Here is a 23639-nt window from a genome sequence, read left to right on the forward strand (position 1 = left end):
AGAGTGTGTCCAAATACTTCTCCACAAATCAGGATTATCTCCAGATTTAGGAACAATTTAATAAAATGAAAAATAACTCCTATAATTGGAGAAAATCCAGATTTGTGAACAAGTATTTGGACACACTCAAAACGTTGTAAGTTTTATTTTGATCTTCAATCAAGAAAACAGTCTAAAATTTAATCCGTATTCGTTGTCCGAGGGAAGGATAATATGCGTAAGGGTACAGGTACAATTTTTAATTCGAAATCACTACACCATTACCATTTTCACGTCTTTAATTGTGTTTTCACAAAAAAGAGTTTTGTCGAGTTCCCCTGTCTCAGTCCATTACGAAACCGAAAGCTAGTTTGCTCAGTACTAAAGAAAGTTAATGGACAGTGTCTGGGCACCCTAGCAGCCAGCGCCCTACCAGCCTAGCGGCTTATAGTCAACGCCACAGAAAGAGTCAGTTTTAAGTCCACCCCCAATTATCGCAATCCGATTAGTGTTGTCTTGTAGAATTAAATAAAATAAAATAATTATTTTATTTAAAACCAATTTATTTTTCGTACTTTTATTCAAATCGTTTCGACAGACACCTTGTTATCTTCAGGGATGGATGTATACTAAACTTAAAACTGTAAAATATTAATAGTTATGTAGGAAGGCAGGATAATAGGGTAGGAAAATTAAGTGAGATTTGAAGTAAAAGGGGATGGAGGCGTGGAGTTTTTATTATAATTTTTTCTAGGAATGGGAAAGTATCTATAAAAAAAAATTTAGAAATTGTCTTGGAAAATATTTTTTTTTATGATTTTTTTATTCTAACTTTAAATAAAGAGACTTTTAAGGTTCATGTGGTATTTACAAATATAGTTAACTTAAAAAAACAAGGAAGGCAAAGGAAGAAGGATCAAGAAAGGAGTTAAAGGGGGAGAGGTAGACTATACAGAAGAAGAATGATCTGATGATGATCTGATGGCAGGTAGGGTTCCAAGGAGAGATAGTAATGAAGGTCAATAGAAAACAAACAAAAAACAGGAAATAATGCAAAAGTATTGTACTTTTTAAAATGAATTATAAATTATAACTGAAAAAAATGCTACAGACGTTTCTTGAGAGTCGTAATGTTTTTTTCTGAATAATTACAAAATATAGGGGGTTGTAATGGAAGCGGTTACATTTTATGAACTTTAACGATTAAAAATCAAAGTTACATTGACCAAACAAAGTATGTATTACGTTTAGTTTGATGTTTTTTGTATATTACCATAAAGTATGATAATTGTGATTTATTTGCTGGGAGCTGCTGATGTGAGTGTAACTCTTAAATGCATATGTAAAGATTGTTGAAGCATATAGTTGTTTTAGTATCAAAAGTTTTAATTTGTTGAATATTTCCTCCGTTGAAGTTCGTCCCAGAACTTAACGTATTGTTTCATTATTGATTTTTGGTCAATAATACTATGTATTTAATGATGCATAACTTGTACTACCCAATAATCCTATACTTGCAGAATATACTGATATGAAGCATAATGTTTTTTACTAATAATTTTTTTTAAGGATGTTCTGAATAGTTTTAAGGATAAATGTAAGTTTTTAAAGATTTTTAAAAGTATTTTCAGTTTGAAAATCCCATTTTATGTTTTTGTATGTTTGTGTACCTAAAATAATAAAACAAACAATGTTAATTTATTATTATATTATAAACTCAAATCAATCATTGATTTTTAGAGTCTAATAAATTGTATTTTATTATTAAAAATACAATTGTTTCGCCTTGATATGGTATTTTTAAACTACAGGAGTTGGAAATGCCACAACAAATCGAAACAATTGTCACAAATTTTATTTTGATCGTTTTTAATAGTAAAATGCAGTTAAGTAGACTGTAAAAATCAGTGTTTCATTTCAATATTTAATATTTAAATTAAAATGGAGTTTTACAATTAAAACTTAAAAATCTACAACAAAAAAAAAAAAGTTAGTTTTTCGTCTATTATTACTCCGTGGCAGGTTTCGTGGCTGCAACTTTAGTAGGCCCGTTCTCCCTTTTATAATCCGATGCTCGCATTCTAGTCAGCTCGTTACGTCCGCCGTGTAATTGCCAGCGCTAATTACTGATTTTTATCTCAAAATCGCAGTGCAGCAGCGGCGCCTACCGACCGAACGGTCGAGCAGCGCAGACCCCGATGCTCTTTTGCAAACGCGATCTTGGCGCAGATTAGCTTGACGAGAACTCCGGGTGATTATGTGGCTTGCTTGTTGTTGGTTTTAGGGACTAAATTATGCTTTAGAGAGTCTTCGAATACCTAGTTCCCGTTTGCGTTTATTGCTGATTCTAACATGTCTTAAATTTTGTTTGTTTTTTTTTTTCATTTTTTTTAACCCTTATCCGTACCCTAATGGTGCATAAGGTGCTGCATCATATAAAAACAGTGTTATCTTGATCGTTAACACCTGTCGGAAAGGTGATCAACCCGCTTCAAGTACCAGTCCAGGGATTCAATTCTAATAATGAATTTTTATTTATTTATTTTTTCTCTATCCTCACTAGGTATTTGGAGATACCTGTTCTGAGGTAGGCAGGGTATGCTTATTTTTTTTATAATACAGCTTTATATATAGTTTAATGATGATATAAAAGTGGTAAGATTGAAATAATATGAAATAATAATTATAAAAAGAAAGCAAATAGAGAGTTGAACTAAAAGAAAAGTAAAATCTAAAGGAGTAACATTACAGAATTAGAAAATAGGATTAGAAAATAGGATTATATAATTATAAAACACTGACACTGACACATAGATTAATCACACACAAACTTTTATTTGCTGCTCCAACTGGGATCTTCCAATTTTTAGGAGCCATTCTTTTGTGTGCATTTTGAATTTATTTCCAACTGAACATAATATTTATTATTAGAGTGAAAAAATCACTTATATTTATTTGAGTAACCGAGGAATCGAACCCGGGACCTCCAGTATGGTAGCCGAGCGTGCTGACCATTAAACTATGGAGGCAGACAAATTTTTGTGGTTAGGTTAGGTTAACCTAACGAGAACTGTGGGTAATTATATATTCAAGTGAAACAAAGCTGAATAACTTTAAAAGTTAATGATTTTTTTAATACACGAATTTTCACATATTAATTTAAAAAGATATGAATATAAAAACACGTTTGTATTCAAATGCAACGTTGTGTCAAAATTTCAAAGCAATCGGTTTACAACTTTAGGAGATTTAAAATACATCTGAAACAAGTAAACACTAACTTTTTTCGGATTAAAAAAAAACACTCCTTCTATCATGTTTGCTATCTGTGCGTTGTTGCTGAAAAACACATTTGACTATTTTATGTGTCCTCAATGTAGGTTCTTTAAAAGTGATTTTTAAGTACATTTACCATTCAACGCAAGATTGACTATCCGTAATCAATAACATTTTATTTTTATGCTAAAATATTAAATTGTTTATCTCGTATTCAATCACTAAAAATAAATGTAAACAAATATCAATATTTTTCTATGACGTAAAATATCAAGTTTATTGGATAAAAAATAACACAAAAAATAATAAAATATTGTGGGGTTGGACACTGATTTTATTTTTAATTAAAGAAAATGCCGTTTTTTTAAAAGAAATTCCCAGTGATAATTTTTTGTTATTGTTTTTTAACACCATTTGAAAATACCATAAAATATGGAACAATTAATTAATAAACGAAGTTTGTATGAATTTTACAAAATAGGGATCTAAATTGTGAATTTGAGACGTTAGGATTTTAACGATAAACTACGAAAAAAATTGTGAAAAGAAGACATATAGTTCGGATATTGCAAAACTGTTCTCCTAAACTCCCTTTTTGTTGTTTTTAAAACGCAAATAATTTTGATATTTTTATTGTATTATTTTGGTAGAATCATTTAAACTTGGTTTGTAAGTTTATTTTTTATATAAATAATGCACATGATATTCAAATGAACAATATTTATAACGGTTTTTATGAAAAATAAATAATTTATTAATTAAATAAAAAATAAAAATGGTGGAACTAACTGAATTTTATAAAATAAAATAACAGCTATAAAGCATGATGATGTCGGTAACGACGAAATCCCGTAGCTGGTGAAATAAAATTTACGTGGGAAAAACTATGTATGTAGTTGTTATTTTACTTTATTCATTGTATATAATATTACAAGTGTGTAAGTGTGAATACTCTTATAATAATATAATAAGTGTATTCGCTTCCTTAAGCGTCATTCCGTGGGGGCTTCAGTTCAAAAGTGCATTTTGCTAATTGAATCAACCATTTTTAACCGAGCTCATTGTTTCAATATCTAATCTGACCAACTTCTATGACGTCCATCATCATCCACCCGTCTTTATAGCGAATACCCCCATTCCATCCCCAAACGCATCGGCCACCCTTTCCGATACAATCAGCAACGTTCAAAAACAGAAAAGGCAATTAAGCGCGTGGATATGTTCATGAATAAGCCACCCTGCGAGCGGGGTTGGAAAAACGTAAAGGGTTGATATGATATTAAAATTTTAAATTAAATCGCGGACTTATCTAGGTAGGTGGGGTTCCATTAATGCATTTCAAGTATGAAATATTATACATGCAATATCCATTAAAAATTATTTGGTTTTATATCTTATTTTAGGAGTAAGGTATTTGTTACATCGCCTTCACATAGCTTAATTATCAATTCAAGAGTGATAAAAAATAATCTCGTAAGTTCAAAACTCATAAACTTTGAAATACTGTTGTTAATACTTTTGTACTATTTTCTTATTTTTTGCTCCTTATTATACTTATGACATACTCCTTACGTTCCATTCGTTTTATTTACCTTTTAAGCAATATTTTTATCCCATACTTATCCAATACTTTCATTAAATACCACTATTTTTATCCCATACTTATTACATACTACCCCATACCTCGTATTCTCATCTTACTATAGTATTTTTAATTTACGTTTTACGTGGTAAATACCACTATTTCTTAAAATCTATTTTGTATGATGCGAAATGCATAGAAGCACGTGTCATAATAGATTTTAAAAAATAATAGTATTTACTGAGTAAAGCATAAATTTTGAAAAAATAGGTATCAAATCATGACATCGTTTATTTAATGCTATATATTATTCCATCTGTATTTTAGTTACTACGATAATCCATGTTTGTATGTACTCATTTTTATATAGATTTATATTATCCACTGACACTTCGTGATGGAATTGCATTTTTAATATATTATTAGATTAAAACCAATATTTTTAGCTTTTCCACTTTTTTTTTAATTTGACCAGCGACCGGGTTTCGTCGTTACCGACATCATCAGACTGGTGGGAGGCTATACAAATTGTTATGTTATATATAAAACAAGGCAGGAGTTGATAACCATGATTTGATATAATTTTATTGAGAAATTAATTTAATTTGAGTGAATTTAAGTATTGTATGATATTAAAAATATTTTTTATAAAGGATTTTTTTTGTATTGAGAGCACGATTTTATATAAAGTTATATTAAATTTGCATTTTTAATTTTTTTTAATTTTATATTTTTTTAATTTTTTTTTTGTGAATGAATTTAAATTATGTAACGATATCATTTTTATTTTGTTTTTTTTTTACTATTTAATTTTTTTAATGATTGATTTCCTTGCAATCATTCGTATTTTTTGTTGTGTTCCTATTTTGTCCAATATTTGTACATCTGTATGTAACTCTTATACACATATTCGTTCTTAATAAATTGTTAAAAAAATATTGTGGAAAGATATTAATTATTACATAAGTATGGTTACGGCCACTAATTATAATAAATTATATTCAATTATAGGTTTGATACAATGCTCTGTCAATCAGGGGAATCTGCCGATGCTTAGGAATGGGTAGTATGTAAATTATTAGTAATATATAATTAGATCAAACCCGTGTTATTACTGTTGGTGGATTATTAGGATGATAGATCTAGATTGCAATCAGTAAATGACAAGGCTAAACGTTTTCGACCGCATAATGTGATTAGATAAGATGACTATCAATTAATAACATTATATATTGATTTATGTAAAATAAACCAATTATCATGAGATGAAATCCACAATTGAATCAAACCAATTTTAAATCATCTATGTAAATATTAAGAAACCAGTTCCTATTTTAATTTGGAAAGTGTTCTGCCGGTAAAACAGATGGTGAAATAACGGGAGATTTGAGATAAGATAAGTCGACTATCAATTTATATAATATTAATATAATATCGATAACGATTTATGTAAAATAAACGAATTACCATGAGATGTAATCTATAATTGATTTAAACCATTTTATTTATTGTTTCAGCATTAACTTTGTGGTAAGACATGTTACAATGATTAAAGAAAACACTTCGTTTTTTACCACTTGAGTTTTATTATAGACTACATGTTTCAGAAGTTAAACTTCCATCATCATCATTGTTATTATACAGACCTGAATGATGGAAGTTTAACTTCTGAAACATGTAGTCTATAATAAAACTCAAATGGTAAAAAACGAAGTGTTTTCTTTAATCATTGATTTAAACCAATTCAAAATCAGCTATATAAATATTAAAAAATGTATTACTTCCTCTTTGAATTGAAAAGTGTTCCGCCGGTAATACTGAGTGAGAAAAAAAACAAGAAATAACGTTAGATTCGAGATAAGATGAATCACTATCAATTAATTATATTATATTGATTTATGTAAAGTAAACCTATATTCATAAGATCTGATACACAATTGAATTAAAACAGTACGAAATTATTTATAAATGTAAAGAAATGTATGTATTCCTTTAATTTTCGAAAATATACCTACGTTTTACATGTACCTACAGATTATTCGTACATTATTTTTTGACCCGTTGTATTTCTGCTGTTTCTTTAAAAGAATATTTATCATTTTGATGTACCAGCATAAAATTTGAAATCTGGGTATTTACAGGGTTTATGACCCGTCAAAGACTGGTTAAGTGATCACCTTATACACGGGTAACATTCATCATGATTGACAACCACAAAATTTTGGAAATTATTAATATATCTTAAATAAGTTTCCGGTACCATCTATGGTTGATTTGAGGGAGCTAAGTAATTTGATTGAGCAAAGACTCTTTTATTTAAATGTATATAAGATTCTATCCAAATTATTTTACATACTGGGAGACGCCTGAAAGCATGATGCTCAATTTTATCCAGCTTATAATTTGACAAGTTTTTATTCGCAAAATTGGTGTTCCACTTTTAATGTGAGTTAGTTATTTTTAAATTTTGACATCTCAATAAAGATGATGCTGAGATGTCTAAATGTTAAAATAAAGCTCCCATGGGGAGAAATCCAGAGTTGTAAGCAAGAATTTGGACACATATCGCTCACTCCTTTCAAGAACGTCATAAATCAAAAATCGTCAATTTTCAGTTGTGCCTGTTTTCGGAATGCCCAGAAAATATTCTATATCCCAGTGAAAGCGGCAAATTTACAACTTAATATTTACCCGCTACATGGCAGAATGTGTTGTTTTTGCATTTTGAAGAAAATGTATTATTAGATTTTTTTTAATAAATTAAATATTTTTCAACTAGAGAAAAAATATTCAGGTTTTACCTAAAAAGATCTGTTGCGCAGTAAAAAGTTCAATAAATGGCTTGATATTTATTTTTAATACAGTTTATTATATTTTTAAACTTTAAAAACGTTCTCCAGAAAAATCAAGTTTTTTGATTTATGACGTTCTTGAAAAGAGTGAGAGATGTATACATTCAACAATAATACAACAATAAAGTGCAGACGTACCGTCTTGATTACCAAAGCAAACTTGTGTAAAAAGTGATATTTTCATGCCAAGTGTCAAAAAAACATAGTCGAATACCTTCATATCGACTTTTCTTACCGGATAATTGTTAAACTGTGACACGGAACTGTGCAATAATAACATAAAAACATCATTTCGAAAAATATATAAACAAGCCATACCTAGTGTTCCTCGCTGATATTAAACGAAACTTCCATGTGATTGGTTAACGATCGATCGTACCTACCAATCCGCCGCTTCTATCAAATCGGACTTTGACCGGCAATTAGCGCTGAATATATCCAGGGGTACTCAACCTGAACTTATTATAACTTAATTATAAACTAAATTAAATTATATTTTTACGAAAAATAAAATGTCGAATACCAATAATACAGCTATGCAATATATCGAAGAAGCGAGAAACATTATAACTAACTTAAACATTTTTATTAATGATCAAAGTAACAAATTCACTAAGGATCACATCGCAAAATTGTCTCCCAAATTCTCAAACCTGTTGGGGACAATAAGCCGAATGGCAGTGAAAATGGGGAGCTTAGAGGGAGAAATTATATCTTACAAAACAATAATCCAAAGCGGCCCCTCCCCGACTCAGCAATGTAATAATAATTCAAACGACGTTCTCGAAGCTATTGCGGAGATGGAAGAAAGAAAGGAGCGCTCCAAAAACATTATCATTTATAACGTACCTGAGAGCCTCTCACCAACCCAAACACGGAAAAGCGAAGATGACACCAAAACTACTACCGAACTAATCAAACAAATCGAACCAGTAACCAACGGCGACATAATAAAAATATATCGACTTGGTGCGCAACGAGATGGTACTAACAGGCCTATAAAAGTCGAACTTCGTGACTCCTTGATAGTCAAACGGCTGCTACGATCTAAATCAAAAACACCTGATAATCTCAAAATCAAGTCAGACCTGACGCCCAAGCAACGAGCCTACTTGACGGACCTCAGAAATGAAATGGAGTCAAGAATAAAAAATGGTGAGACGAATCTAACTATCAAATATATTAACTCCCTACCATCGATTATATCAACAGTGTCAAAAAACATATAAAACATACAAAATTTTCTTTCGCATCCTTAAATATATCTAATAAAATATATCATCTATCTAATGACGATTCCTTCCTATCAATCCCTAACTCCTCACCATCTTCATTCTATGATCCCAATGATGTCTCAGATATTTCTTACTCTTCTTTTTCGGAAGCTGCATCCAGTCGCCCTCCTCTATATTACCAACTCAACTCAGAGTTGGCCCCTTTCCCGAAAAACTTTCATGTTTGCCATATTAATGCGCAAAGTCTTCCTTCACATTACTCTGAGTTCCTTCTAACATTCGCCGATTTACCTCTTCATGCTATCTTAATTAGTGAAACTTGGTTAAAGCCGTCGCTAAATTCGGACCTGTATGCATTACCGGGGTTCCACCTCATTCGCAATGACAGAATAGAGAAAAGAGGTGGGGGAGTGGCTATATATCTACGCACAGATATTACATTTTCTATCTACTCCCAATCACAAAGTTCCTCTCAAAATACTGAACATATTTTCCTAGAAGTACAGTGCAAATTTAACAAACTCTTACTGGGTGTTGTATATTGTCCCCCTACTATTAATTACTTCGATACCTTCGAAACCACCCTAGCAGACCTGATTCCCGCTTTTGAACACTCTATCATAATGGGAGATTTTAATACTTGCCTAATCAACCCCACCCTTAGAGCTAACAGACTAAAACACATTATAGAATCTTTTGATCTATCTTGCCTAACTCTCAATCCCACTCACTACAGTAACTCTAACAAGTCACTGTTAGACCTAATACTAACATCTCAACCAAATAGGGTCAATTCCCATGGTCAACTTACTGCTGGCGGTTTCTCTAGACATGATCTCATTTTCGTATCCTATAACTTATTGCCTGTAAAAAAACAAAAAAAGGTGATTTTCAGGAGGAATTTTCGTAACATGGACATCAACAGACTTGTTACTGATGCCAATTGTATCAATTGGGATGATCTATTCACCATGGCTGATATAGACTCTAAAGTTGACTTTCTCAATCAAGAAATAATTTCTCTCTACGATCGGCATGCGCCGATAAAGAAAATTAATACCAAGCACTCACCTACTCCGTGGTTTACGGCGGATATAGCTCATCTAATGTGCAAGAGAGATAAAGCTTTCAATAAAGCGAAGAACCACCCTGGAACCGCTACCTGGGAAAATTACACGTCTCTAAGAAACAAATGCAATCAGAAGTGTCGTAATGCTAAACGTAGGTTCTTTTACGAGTCTTTGGTCCAGGCTAGCCCTAAGGACTCTTGGAAGTTTCTCAAGACTCAAGGGTTTGCAAAACCTAAAGATGCTGTAGATATTTCAATTGACTTAAATGCCCTAAATAGTCATTTTTCCAAACCTCCCATTCTACTTGATAGCGCAATCAAATCAAATACAATATCACACATCAAATCTCTCCCTCAGCCCAACTGCCAACCTCTTTCATTTAATATTGTCACTGAAGCGGAAATTAAAAAAATTCTCCTTTCTATAAAGTCCAACTCCAGTGGATACGATGGAATTAATATATCCATGATTAATCTCATTTTTTACTCCATTGGGCCAATCATCTCTCATATTATCAACTACTCACTTACTTCACATTCTTTTCCTGCGAAATGGAAAATTGCTAACATAATCCCACTCCCTAAAATACCTTCACCCACACAACTCAAAGACTTTAGGCCGATTTCCATTCTACCAACCCTCTCCAAAATTATCGAAAGGGTAGTTTTTAATCAAACCAATAGCTACTTAAATAGTAATAAACTATTCGACCCATATCAATCAGGTTTCCGCTCAGCCCATAGCACAACGACGGTTTTAACCAAAATTACCGATGATATTAGACGCGCTATGAATGATAGACAACTTACTATCCTGGCTCTCCTAGATTTTAGCAGTGCATTCAATTCTGTGGATTTTGATATACTTCTCGCCCGACTAAGCTCCCTCAATTTCTCACATTCAGTTATACAATGGTATTCAGCTTTTTTAAATGGGAGAAGCCAAAGTGTTATTCTGCCAGATAAATCATCAGAGTTTAATTGGTTAAGCACAGGGGTACCTCAGGGTAGCGTTATTTCTCCACTCCTCTTCTCAATCTTCATAAACACCATATCTACCCACTTGAGTTGTTCTTATCATCTCTACGCCGACGACCTTCAAATTTATCTTCACACTGATGCCAAAAATGTTGACAATGCTATAAAAACGTTAAACTCTAATCTCTATTCAATCTCTTGTTGGTCCAAAGATAATGGTTTACTGATCAACCCGAAAAAATCTCAAGCCATTGTTATAGGTAGTCGTAGACAAATTTCCCTTCTAAACTTAACTACTTTATCACCTTTAGTAATTAACAAATCTCCAATTCCTTTTACGAAAACTGTAAAAAACCTTGGTATCTTAATGGACCAACACTTAAGCTGGAATGAACAGATAACTGAAGTTAGTAAAAAATTTTACCGCACTCTCCACTCATTAAAAAGGTTGCAAAATTTTCTTCCGCCCACTGCTAAAATAAATCTGTCACAATCTGTCCTCCTATCTTCTCTGTGTTATGCTAATATATGTTACCTTAACGCTAGCACGGAACTTATTAATCGTCTGGAGCGTCTTCAGAATCATAGTATTCGCTTTATTTTTAACTTAAGGAAATATGACCATGTTTCACCCTGTCGCACTGAATTAAAATGGCTTCATTTTAAACAACGCATAAATTCACAATCTCTTGCCCTATTATACAACATTCTTCACGACCCCAGTGCACCAATTTATCTTGTAGAAAACTTCGTTTACCTTTCTGATCATGGTCTATCGCTTCGCTCTTCCCAAGAGAGAACACTCTCCATTCCTTGCCACAACACAGCATTCCTCAGTAATTCCTTTACTGTCCAAGCGGCTAGACTCTGGAATGAACTACCTCTACATGTAAAAAATGCACCTTCTATCTTAACCTTCAAAAAACGCCTGAAACATCATTATCTTACCTTAGAACCCTAACTGTCCATCTCCTCCTCCCCTGACCCCTCCTCTCTTTCTTAAACTTGCTACCGAATTCTACCTATTTATCATTAGAACCCTAGAATACTTTTTTGTCTAATTGTTAATTAATTGTTTTTAGTTTTTTGATAAAATCTATTACATCAGACAATAATATGTATTAACTTTTAAAAACGTCTGAGACATTACTATCTGTCATTAGAATCCTAACTGTCGATCAAACCTCCTCCCTCTACCTCCTTCCCTAATCTCCCTTCTTCCTTTGCCCTCCTTATTATCGTCTTTTGTTAATTTATGTTTCTTTTTTAAATGTCAATTTGTAATTTATGTTTTTTTTTAAATGTTCAAGTACTATCTGCCCACTGATTGCAAACGGCTATATATGGTATCAAACGTTTTGATCAATATCACTAGTCCGTCTTTGGTCGGTTGGAAGATATTGCTTTTTAGCAATAAGCCCGCCAATGTACTTTTTATTTTCTGTACATGAAGTTTAAAAATAAAAAAAAAATAAAAATATGTTAGAATATTTCGCTTGTATTCAAAAGAATAATACCACAAAATAAAGTCTCCGTTTTTATGTAACGCATATCGTATGTTATTTGAACCCAGTGATAATTATTTCAGTATCGAGTTAATACCTTACAGGCAATACGAGTGGTATGCAGGCCCGCGGGATTCTAGGATTAATATTTGATTGCTAATTACTTTCCTAATTAGTCGGCCAATTTACGATTAAATCCATGGTTAGGTAGGCGGGACTCTAAAATGGCGTATGCGCCACATTAACGAACAATGGAGTGCACAAATAGAAGCCTTTCGCTTCCGAGCTTCATTTAATCACATTCAATTTATAATTAATTGAAATATGGCTTTCTCACACATGTAATTAAAAGGCTATACACTGTATATAGACAGACTAGCACGCAGACAGCGGTCCAGCTAATTATTATTTCCTGATTAGATTGTGGGTTTGGTAAACAGTATTGACCAAAAATACGTTATTAACACCAAATAATTAACAAATTTGATAGAGAGTATCAATTGTTAAATCATACTTGCTGTGCCTGGCCAGACGTTGCTGCGGCTCAGTCTGGTTATATGAAAAATTGAAAGCAATTTACAAATTTAAGTTTTGTACTGACATTTCTTGGTGGAACTAGATTTTATAAAATAAAATAACAAATATCAGGTTTTTGTTCAGGGTTTCGTCGTTAGCGATGAATAGCATCAGATATCGTCAGTTTTCAACCCCTACCTTGTTGTGTAAATAACATATAATTTTGTCTAGCCTCACACCAGTCTGATGATGTCGGTTACGACGAAATCCCGTTGCTGGTCAAATAAAATTCATATGGAAAAAAATTATATGGTTGTTATTTTATTCTATAAAATGCAGTTCCACCAAGAAATGTCAGTACTATATATGTATATCAAACACGTCACACAAACATCTCACGTCTTTTCATTTATCAGTGAGTAAGCTTTTATTTAGCTTTATAAACATTTAAATATTTAAATAAAAAATAACGTCATTAATTAATTCGGCAGTAAATTTTTGCTAAAACCTATCCATTTTTAATTTAAGTTTTACTTAATATATACCTAATATATGTAAATGTATTTTTTGTTTCGATGCATTCCACATAATTTTCAAAACACGGTGTTAATTAATAATAATAAACCCTTATCCGCACCCCAATGGTGCATAGGGCACTGTTTCATATAAACGCAGTGTTATCTTGATCGTTTACACATGAAGGAAAGGTGATCAGCCCTCCGCTTCAGGTATCAGTCCAGGGTAATGTTGAATAAATATTACAGTGAAATAAACACATATATTTATTTGGCCCCCCCTGGGAATCGAACCCGGTACCTCCAGTACTGTAGCCGAGCGTGCTGACCATTACACTACGGAGGCGGACAAACACGGTGTTGGAAAATGAAAAGCAAAGAAAACAAAGAACAGCATGAAAAGCAAAGAATCAAGGAAAAACAAAATAAAATTTAAATTAAAAACAAAAATAACAGGTTATATTAAAGTGGTATTGAATACTTTAAAGGATTCAAATATGAGTATCTGGTTGTCTGGTATAACCCCCACAAGAGCAGTGTACTTTTACTAACGACTTCGAACGCGAATAAATTTTATTGAAATTCACTTTATGGTCGTAACCTTAGAACTCTGTCATATACGTTTTCCCTTATCTATGTTAGATGCCACAGAATGCCAACGTTCCCCCCTTTTCCTTATACCGGCCTGCAGACGCTAGAGCGCAGTAACGTTTCGTTGTTTTTAATTAAACATAAACTCGTAATCATCGCGTAAAAAGTTAATAATCTATATCAATCTATAGTCAATAATCTAGCAAATAAATGACAATAATATTAACAATGACGTATTAAACTTTTTTTTAAATTAACGTTTTACTTAGTAAATACCACTTTTTCTTAAAATCTACTGTGACACGTGTTTCGATGCATTCCGCATCATTTTTAAACATGCGGAATGCATCGAAACACGTGTCACATTAGATTTTAAGAAAAAGTGGTATTTACTTAGTAAAACATTAATTAAAAATGGATAGATTTTACCACAAAGTAACTGCCGAATCAATTAATGAAATTATTAAACTTTTTTTTGTGATGCTGAGAGTCGTAACTGCTACGAACAAACTTTTTATATGTATTTTTACAATATTAAAGATAAATATGTGTTTTTTAAAAAAATATTATTGTAGACACAAATACTTAAATTTTACACATTTTTCTTAACTTTTAGCGGTCCCTTATTAAATGGGTTTCAAATTGCGAAAGAGTGGGTTCGAACCCAGAATCTTTGACTCTAACCACGGTCTGCAACCTAACCACGCGACCAAAACCCGATAAATTTTATGACAAATAAATTGGCAATACGTTTCCCCTAAAAATTAATCTTTGTTTTCATAAATAATAATAAGAATCATCTTCATAAATAGAATGCAAAGTCTTGATTTATTTCATTATCATCTCAATGTATAAAATTTGATGGTAAACTTTTTTCAAAAGAATATTTTTACTACCAATTATCGTCTGCAGGGAAACGTTAGTACATATATAATAGAAACGTTCAAATACTGCGCACAATGCATTATTCTATATTCATATTGTTAAAATGCGTATGAAATAATTCAGTTTTTTATGTTCAGAGCAAAGCTATATTTGTCGTTTCTTTTCATAATTTTTTTTTTATTTTTAACTTTTTGTTTTAAGAGTTTTTAGTTTGTTTTTCAATTTTATTTATTTGGTTTTTAATATTTGTCAATTAAAATCTGAAAAGAATAATTAATTCATTCTGTATAAAAAATTGTTATGCATTTGATACTATTTTAGTCACCGGCTCGATTTTATTCAAACCTGTAATGGATATATTTTTCATTTATAATTTCCAGGAAAAAAACGTTTTATAATAATAGATGGTAATGAGGTTTTATTTTCTTCTTTTATTAGCATTTTATACAAATGAGGTTAAAACAATCACATTGCTTTTATTCTATCAAACCAATTAAAATGTTTAATCGAAAATGCAATACTTCTCTTCAAAAGAAACTCAATGATAAATAATGAATATTACTGAAGAATGCTTTTCAAAAGAAAAGTCTCTTTAAATGTCACCTAAAGCTTGTTTTCTAATTATATGGTATAATAATATTTTTGCCATAAACCATTTTTATTTATTTTGATCGACTAGTATATATATATTTTTTAAGGGGTTTTTTAACTTCAGATTAAACAAACATGTTTTTTTTACACAAAAGAAGTCTCATCACAGGGCTTATGACCTAGCATTTAGCTGACTTAGGCGCTTACTTTATACATTTATGTAACGTTCACTATTCTTCCCATTTTTTAATAATTGCATTTTTTTAAGCGGGTATCGAAGCAATAAAGTTGGATTACTTATCGTATATATATTTATATATATATATATATATATATATATATATGTATATATATATATATATATATATATATATATATATATATATATATATATATATATATATATATATATATATATATATATTTATATATATCTTGGGCTTTCTCTCGAATTATTCAGTTATCTCCCTTTTTACATCATCATTGTAAGTGTAATTTTTTCCTTCTTAAAAATATTATATTATACAAAAAAGTGTCAGTCTGAAGGAGCAAGGTCCAGAAAGTATGATGAATGTATAAGAATATTACATTCGAGACTATATATATTTATAAGTTGGATAAAAAATATTGCAAACGTGTTTATTTATGTAATAAATACTTCCTCGGAAGAGAGGAATTCAATAGTTATACAATTTGAAAGCTTCGACCACAGAGCTTTGCGTCGCGGCGCACATCATGTGCAGGTATTCCGCGGGACGTCGCGTCGGCGTCGGTATTCCTGGTCGCCGCGGTCTGCCGTTCCACAGGTATTGCTGATTACGGCTCTGTATCTCCGCGTACGGCTTGCGGTGACGGTTACACATTCCTAACCATGAACTAATTATAAATGATGCCGTACGTAACTGTGGTGTTATGTGTTCACCGTCATCATATTTTGGGGAATCTCAAATACGTGCAGGATGTCATTAAACAAACTAATCTCATTGTACCTGTTAGTGACATAACTCTTCGACAAAATGTTGTATTCGTAGGTACAATGAATCAACTATGCGTCATTTAAAAAATGCTATAAGTATGGTATAATATATGAAAATATTTCAATAAAAATATTAATTCCATTTATTGATTCGGCAGTCGTATGGTAAATATGTCGTCAGGTGGGGAAGGCAACGAAGGAGACAATGGTATGCGTATGTGAGGAGAATGGAACCATTCAGACTCCCCCACATTGCACTGTACGGCCAACTTCATAGTAGAAGACTCCCGGGCAGATCACCAAAGAGATGGATCGACAGCTGGGAATCGACATCGCAAGAAGATAAACTCTCTTAAAAACATACCACAGGCCTACACCAAGCAGAAAAAGAAGTATAATTCTAATCACGAATGAAAACTACGTTACTCAAATTTTGAGAAAATAAATTATTTTGAAATATATGTACCATGCATTGATGTTGAATTACGTTTTTTTTTGCAAACGAGTAGACATATAACATATTTCAATGCTTAACGCATTTGATTCTAAAGTTTTCATTCATAATCCTTCTTTTATCCTGTACTTGAAGGCACGATGATCATTTTTATGTCTTAGGGTTATTTTATGTATCTAACACTATTTTTATTTTCAAGTATTCAACCCTAAAGAATTTCAAATAAAGGGGTATCCCCATGGCATCCAAATTATAATAATTATTCTATTAGAGACCCAATCACCATGCATTGTAACATTGACTAATGGAATGTCAAGCAGGTACCTTTGCACCTATTTATCACGAATAAATATGGCATTTTCAAATTAAATTAGGTATTTTAATTAAAATGTTTCAACTGGTAAATAATCAAACTGTACATCAACAAGTTTCAATCGGAAAACAATAAATTATTTACAAATTACTCTCAATTGAATATTTTTAATATATCAACGGAATAAACAGTTTTATCATTATGTTAATCAAACGTCATATTTGCGTTTCAAGTATTTAACATTTAATTTTGTTAATTATTGAAATTTAATTTTAGTGCACTTTAAATTATTTTGTAAGCTGGTATTAATAGATGTGTTGCTTCAAAAATATTTTAATAATGTTTAAAAATTAAAGTAGATATCACGCCGCAGGTTTCGGTAGAGAGAATAGAACGCTACACCGCTCTGTCTTTGCTTGCCTCATCCACATTAATGCATCTCTTCATCCATACCCTGATTATTCTGACTCCTGACTACTTTCAATAATTTGAAATATTTGATCAAACCAACTTTTCCTTGGTCATCCCCTACTCCTATTTTCAACTACATTTACCCCCTTGAGGTAGTATTCAAAGAAAATGGTACTATATAATTTAACCAAAATTAATATTTTTGTTTTAAAATTTGCCTCATATTATTTTACTATTCTATCCAAATTAAATCAATGCACCTTTCTTTTTTTATCGATAATGCTTGTCTCAGCTATTCATTATTTCCTTATAACACCATTTAAACATCTATCATACATCGTTTATCCCACACTCGTCTGAAAGATCGCATTTTAACCACATTTTTTCAAGTTTTATCCGCTTTTAACCTACTTTATGCTGCACTTTCATAGATTAGGGGTTGGAACCCGGGCGTCATTATGCAGTGCTGGTTAAGCTTTCGCTGAAAGGATTTTATTTAAATAACTAATTGAAATTTTAAGAAACGTCCTTTTAGGTGGTGTGGATATGTGGAGTAGATGGATAACGAGAGAATATTTAAGAAATAATTTTTGAAGAATGCGAACCCGAAATAGATCGAGGACGGCCGAAAAGACAAAGTACAATAAGATCAATCAGAACCAAAAATCAGGTGGTGTCAAAGGTCTACGTAATCGGAGGGTAGCCAGGACAGAAGTGTGTGGTGTTCCATCTTCTCTGCCTACTCTTGGAAATACAGGGAAATGGCGTGATGGTAGTTGTAATAGTGAATGGTTTTATTTAAAATACTTGATTTTTAAGAATTTCATAAAATAAACATGAGTTACATTTGTGAAACATTCCATTAATTTGTCGAGTATGCTGAAACACGTATTCCACAATATTGAAAATAACTTGAATGTAAAAATTCACGGTGAAAAAACTCTGAAATTTTTCAAACAAAAGGTATCACATGCAGATTTTCATGTCAAGAATCAGCGCATAAACTTTTTTACCGGATATGTTATTAATTAACGTTTTGACGGGTGCCTTCAGCGTCACTTCTTAACGCGTCAATCACATTTTTTCAGGGTTTTAAAACCGTGCAAATAAAAATTGTGTATTTCGAAAGCAAATATATGTTTGATTCTGAAAAAAAGCATTTTGTACATGTTTCCTTTATTCGAGTACGTGCTGCTATTAGCTATCAGTTTTTAAAATATCTACATGATTTTTTTAAAGTGTTAAAATGGTCCAAATCGCTCTTCTAGAGAACCCAGACGGAAGAAGATCACCTAGAAGGTAATTTAAAAAAATAAACTCTTGCATGTTACCACTTACTGAGTTTTATTTAATTTTTATGTTTTATTTTTATTTTTATTTGGGTTAACAACAGCAACATATGTAAAACAAAACAATTAAAAGATACACATTAAACAAACCAATTAAAGTTAACCACAGAAACATAAAGATTAGTACAAAATATTTAGTGAAGATCACAATGAGAGGACAATATTCTCACCATTCGACTTTTCAACACAGATTTTCCGCAATTAAAAATTAGACACAACTAGTTTTGAAAATATATATAGTTCGCGAATTGTGAAAAATAATTACTCATAAGTTCACGGCTAACTAACATGTTCCAAAAAACGTCACCATTATTTTCTATGTTCCCTTTATAAAAAGTCCCGTCCGTTATAAACATTTTTTTGTTGCTCGTTAGTTTTATTAATCACCTATTGATAAAAACAACTGTAGTTTACGAAAATTATCGTATGTAATGAAATACAAAAAAAATGGTATTACAAAAGTGTTTATTTTTTGTAATAATCGACCTATAATCGCACAAAAATAATGCCGAATCAATAAATAATAAACCTGTAAGACCTCCAAAAACACGTTGAGAGACCGAATAAGGAACACGGAAATCCGGAAAATGTTTTGTGCAGAGGATAAAGTCAAATGGGGAAATCAGTAATGACGATTCTGGAATACTCATGTCAATAGAATGCAAGAAAATAGACTGGCCCAAATTGCTCTTCAAGGAAGAAGACCACCCGGAAGACCTCCATAGCAATGGCGTTACTGCTGGTAATCCACGTTACAAGAGACGTATAACGGAACATACAGATCCAAGAATCCATAGGAAGGAAGAAAATAAGAGTTACAATGCTATTTATTCAAAGCTTTCTGAGAATAATGCGTCAGTATTGAAGACTAGAGTATAAAAATCTGCTTTAAAACTAACTAACTAACTAACCATCACGCCGCTTCCCCGCAAGGGTAGGCAGAGAGAATAGAGCGCCACACCACTCTGTCCTTGCAAACATTCTTCGCCTCTTCCACGTTTATGCATCTCCTCATACATACCCGCCGATTGTAACGACTCCTAACCTGACCACTTTCAAGTATTTGGCATACCTGATCGTGCCATGTTTTTCTTGGTCTTCTTCTGCTTCTTTTCCCACTAACATTCGCCTCATAAATTTGTTTTACCGTTCTTTCGTCACTCATTCGTTCCACATGTCCAAACCATCTCAACACACCTTTCTTAATTTTATCGATAATGCTCTATAATAATCTGCTTTAACAGACTTCTATACTACTAGTCAAGACTTAAGACACTGTAAAAAAAAATCTTTCCTATAAAATATTTTTTAACGCTTGTTTGTTTACGTATCCATATTTTTGTAATTTGATTTTTAAAATTTTTATTTATTGAAAATGTTTACAATGTTTTTTTTACAATTTAAATTCATTTTGTAAACATTTCTAACAATCTTAAAATTAAAAACGCAGTTCTATCTAAGGATTTTTTTAAAGTTTGGTCAATCAAAACAGATATGTCTTGTTGTTATTTCTTTTTTAAACCAACATACGTACGATATCCCACTAACACAATTTTGATATAATATAAGAGTATGTATCGTTTTACCCGATTCCCTACAAATATAAAGAAAACATACAGAATCATATACAGAGGCTACGGCAAAGAAAATTAGATTTCGATAAATGAGATTGAAGTTGTGACGTCTTAAGTTTATTGGGGAAGTTATAACGGAAATAAGTCTGAGGTTTTAAAAAAGAAAGGAAAAATTCCAGGAAAAGCGGCGCCGAGAAAAATTATGACATCAAACGTCTATGCAAAACCATTGGAAAACTGTTTACGACTCAATTTAGTCATAAATTGATATTTGTTTGAAACATTTTTAAACATAATTCTACCTTCATGAAAATTATTTTCTGTTAATCTTACGCGTATTCTCAATCGACTTCAAAATATTATCTTGTAGCATATTAATATAAAAGTTTAGTTCTGTCCTCGTCTATCATTCATTCATTCGAACCCTTACCCGCACCCCAATGATGCATAGGGCACTGCATCACATAAACGCAGTGTTATTTTGATCGTTAACACACGAAGGATAGGTATCAGCCCTCCGCTTCAGGCACCAGTCCAGGGTAATATTGAATAAATATTGGAGTGAATAAATCACTTATATTTATTACACTCCCCTCCGGGAATCGAACCCGGGACTTCCAGAATGGTAACAGAGCGTGCTGACCATTACACTACCTCGTCTGTTGTTTAATAAAAATAAAAATAATCAATATGGCCAATTTACATAGCGACACTTTCTAGAAAAATCGGTTAAAGGGATTTTACAACTTATAATTGGAATTATAGAATATGGAAGTTTGGGTATTTACAGGGCTTACTACTTGTCATAAGCAGGTTTAAGTGATCATTTTACAACCGTGTAACATTCACCATTTTATACATTATTGACAATTACGCTACTCACGTTTTCGGAACTTGTATATATATCTACATATATATGACAGCTTCTTTTATATGAAAGTTTTGGCAGCATCTATGACTGAGCTGAGTTAGTTTTTTTAAAATCATTTATCTGAGTCATTATGAAGTGTATTCAATATTCTTTCCGATTTTTTTATGTACTAGGAGACGTCTGAAAACATGATTTCAAAATTTTATTGAACTTATAATTTGACCAGTTATTTTATTCACAATATTTTGAGTGTGTCCTAATCCTTGTTGAAACCTTAATCTGGGTTTCTCCACTAATAAATTATTTATATTAACAATATATTGTTGTGTGTTCTCTCAGACGAATGCGCTGCAAAACGATGTTTGATAGATGTTCGAATGGTAAAACACGGACAAAATGCAAAGGCTGATATAAGCATTATCAATAAAATTAAGAAAGGTGTGTTGAAACGGTTTGGGGATATGAATCGAATGAGTTAAGAATAAACAGTTAAAAACAAACTTTATAAAATTAATAACCTTTTTTATTCACCCCTTTTTTTTACGGAGTGTGTAGAAGTTTTTGGTGAGAGTATTTTAATGTTTTTTATGTTTTTGAATAAAAAAAAAACCCTGATGATGACAAGGTTCTTGTCGAAACCGGTAGGTTTAATGGTATTAAAAAAAAAGTGGTGAAAACAAAGTTTATTAATTTTAAAAAGTTTATAAAATGTGCCACAAAGTATTTGCAGAAAACATTCAAGAAAAAGTAAAAAAGAAATATATGAGGCGAATATAATTGGTTATAGAAGCTGAAAAATCGAAAATCAAGGATAGCTTGATATGATCAAAATCTTCAAATTCTTGAATAGTCAAATAGTGGTCAGGTCAGGAATTGAAATAATCGGCGGGTATATATGGTGAGATGCATGAATATGTAACAGGCGAAGATTGTTAGCAAATACAGATTAGTGTGACGTTTTTTTTATACTGTCAATACTATGGAGAGGCTCAAATTTGAAACAAGGATTTAGATATACTCAAAATGCCGTGAATAAAATGTAAGTGCGCGTACATAATTCAAATAAAACCATTAATATTCATCATCTTAGGTGAATCTACTGCGTGAATATTCAAATCCCCCGTTCGACATGATCACCTCCATAATTTGCATATTGTAACGTAATTTTAGTTGACAAGAGACGTTAAGTTAATATGTGCATTAAGTTCCCAAGTCTGGGCGGTTACGGCCGCACTTCATACAAGTCGGTGAGGTGCTTAAACTTAAACTTACTTGACTGGAGGTGAAGTTAAGCTGGTTGTCAAATTCACTTTAGGGTTAATGGGCAACTGTCGTTTAACGTAAACGCCTCGCTCCATGATTACAAAGCGTCTCCGAGATGCTGCTTCCGATTACTTACATCTCGATGATTTCAGAATAATAATTATTTTTAATTTCCATTAATATTCTTTACACTCAGTGATTTTCCATTAAGTCACATTTCATGTTTTTTTTGCAATTCGAAACAAAATGTATAATTTGCATACTTTCCTTCCCTTTCATTTAAAATAATCAAAATTATTTATAAAATCATTTAAATACAATTTTCCATTAAGTCACATTTAATGTTTTTTTTTTGCAATTCGAAACAAAATGTATAATTTGCATACTTTCTCTCCCTGCCCCCATTTAAAATATTTAAAATTATAATAAAACCACTTTAAAATATTTTTTTTATCTGGCTCAACTTGAAAAGAAATATATTATATATATATATATATATATATATATATATATATATATATATATATATATATATATATATATATATATATATATATATATATATATATATATATATATATATATATATATATATATATATATATATATATATATATATATATGTATATATGTATATATATATATATATATATATATATATATATATATATATATATATATATATATATATATATATATATATATTTATATATTTATATATATATATATATATATATATATATATATATATATATATATATATATATATATATATATTTATATATATATATATATATATATATATATATATATATATATATATATATATATATATATATATATATATATATATA

The sequence above is a fragment of the Brachycentrus maculatus genome, unplaced genomic scaffold (assembly GCF_059751285.1).
Source record: "Brachycentrus maculatus isolate JH-2025_06_01 unplaced genomic scaffold, ASM5975128v1 h1tg000167l, whole genome shotgun sequence".
Lineage (NCBI taxonomy): Eukaryota > Metazoa > Arthropoda > Insecta > Trichoptera > Brachycentridae > Brachycentrus > Brachycentrus maculatus.